A 2,817-nucleotide genomic window follows, 5' to 3' on the forward strand; every position below is an offset into this window, starting at 1 on the left:
ATAGATAGATAGATAGATAGATAGATAGATAGATAGATAGATAGATAGATAGATAGATAGATAGATAGATAGATAGATAGATAGATAGATAGATACCATAATTTCTATATGTAATGAATATTTTCTTTACTTTACTTTAATTTTAATCTTCAGACAAAAAAATATAAATAATGGTCATCTCACGTCATTGTTTAATGATGATTATTATTATTGTTAATAATAATAATGATCAATATCATATTCATATATTCATACATATATGTTCTATGTACCTACAAGAAAAATAAACAAAAATATAAAATAAAAAAGAAAACAAAGATATATATTTGATCTTATATTTTATATATTATATATATTAATATTATTTTAAAGTCAAACTGATAATAAATAACCCATAACTTTATTCTGTCAATACAAAATAAAGTAACAACATGAACATTAATGCTTGCAAATATCCGGACTTTGTTCATTACTATTATTATTATTATTGTTCAAGCGAGGCCGGTTCGAGGCTGCTTGCAGCTTTAATTTCACTTTTATTTTTGCTCCAGTAGTTGTCAGGCAGCGACACGCGCTGACGACGCTCACTGTCGTATTTAAACTCCTGACTGGTTGAATGAAGGCCTAACAGTAATGAAAAAAGAAGAAAAAGAAAAAGAAAAAAAAAAGAAAGAAAAATCTGGATTCTATTTACCGTAATCGTAAACTCAAATCCGTCGTGCTGAGTCTGGTGTCACGCGGGGGAAGCTGAGTAACATGGCGTCATTAGTCTAAACTATGCGGGATCTGGTGTTTTGTGGAACCCCCGCACACGCCTGGTAAGGCCGCTACAGGTAGGGCTACAGGCCGTCACCCTTCCCTAAAACCGCGGCAGGGGGCAGGGAGAGTGAGGGGAGCACCGAGGGGACAACACTGGCACCGCTTTGGGGCTTACAACTCTGGGCTCCACAAACAGCTGTGTGTCTGCTCCACATCTGGAAGAAGGAACCCTGTCTGGGACCATACCCTTGGTGTTTACAGCCCTGTTGTTTTTTCACACTCACATTAAAAAAAAAAAAAAATCTCGCCCAAAAAAACACATTCCAGACTCATGCAGCTCAACATGGGAGAAAAACTATAGGCTATTTTCCACTGTAAATCCTGTCCACGGTGCATCACGAGGGGCTGGGAGGGAGACAACAAAACGCTTCAGCTGCTCAGGAGAGACTGGTGGCAGAGGACAAAGTGTGTGAATCCTGCTCCTCAGTTGGACTGAAGGAGTGGCATCTCATGCTGCTGCACATCGTTCTGAGGACTTTATCGCAGAATCACAGCAGGGTTTCCTTCAAATCAATCACCGCGATGGAAATCAGAGTGAACAGTATAAATTTGCTCAGTAGAGACAAGAAAAAGATTGAAATGTCTATAAAATTATTCAAAAGACGGACATTTTTAACAAACTACATATGTGCGGATAAGAAAGCTGTTCAGAGTAAAACTGTCATCACTTTCTACTCTTTGGGCTGACAGGTGGAGGTGCTAATGTTAAACACAAAGATTTCCCCAGGGGAATCACACACGCACACACGCACACGCCCACACACACACACANACACACACACACACACACACGCATACACACACCAGTTGATGCAGAGTGACAGCATTCTTTGTGTACAAACTAAAAGCACATTCCCATGCTATACTGCTGCATCTTCTTCTCTGGTACGTCATGTTCTACAAGTAACCCTCTGTTGCTGGGGCTGAGCTTGGGCTCCCATCATGGACACATATGCAGCCCTGCATGTCCCTCCTGATGCAGGACGTTACCATGGTTTCTAAAGCAGAGGTGCATCTCTGTGAAACAAACTATGAGAAGCAGGAAGGTATCCATTTAATCACACACCAAGTCTGGCTATGACTATAAAGCAGATAAAGCCTGTCCAATTTGAATGAGTGTGAATATCCTTTCTGTTCTCTTACTACTTTTTTGTTGTGTATGGAGGAAAAAATAACTTGACTGGCAGTGAAACACACTAAACAAGGCGGCTGTCAGTCCTTTATGCATCAACAAAGCCAAGGAAAACAAAAGGGTTGACATTTTTCTATGACTGTTTTCTGCTGCAGGCAAAAGGAGCTGAGGAGCTGAGGAGGAGCCGCAGTAAGGGCAGAGGATGATCGGTCCTAATCTGTCCTCCGGGCGTCTTCACACTGGAACACTCATGCTTCCATCGGCCCCAGTCCCATTCCTCAAGTGCAGCCATTTTCATCTGCAGAAATAGTTCTGAGCTGTGAGCCTGCTGGCATGTTGGGCCGAGGGCGCAAAGAGTTCAGCAGAATCGGATCATCACTTCTGCAGACTAATGTTTTTTTTGTTTTTTCTACATTCTGACTCATCTGAGTAAAAACAAGAATACGTTTTTTTATTGGATCATGTGTGATCATGTAATGTTCTTCTGGAATCTTGCTTTACACTGCGAGTGACAAGTTTATTACCAAAGAAGAATCCAATTAATTCTTCATGAACTGATTTCTGTTTCCTCTTAGAAATGATTATTTTGAAGAAACAAAATCTTCATGTTTATATCCATATGGAAATATGTATATAAAAGTCTTAGTTGGAGTTTAATAATGTGATTTCTGTTTGACAATTAGATTTTTCATTTACTGTTTTATTTTGTGCGCTCAGTTTAATTTATGAGACCTTTTCTGTTTTTTGTTTATTACACGCACACACACACACGTATGTATGTATGTATGTATGTATGTATGTATGTATGTATGTATGTATGTATGTATGTATGTATGTATGTATGTATGTATGTATGTATGTATGTA

The sequence above is a fragment of the Poecilia reticulata genome, linkage group LG19, assembly GCF_000633615.1.
Source record: "Poecilia reticulata strain Guanapo linkage group LG19, Guppy_female_1.0+MT, whole genome shotgun sequence".
In the NCBI taxonomy this organism is placed as follows: Eukaryota; Metazoa; Chordata; class Actinopteri; order Cyprinodontiformes; family Poeciliidae; genus Poecilia; species Poecilia reticulata.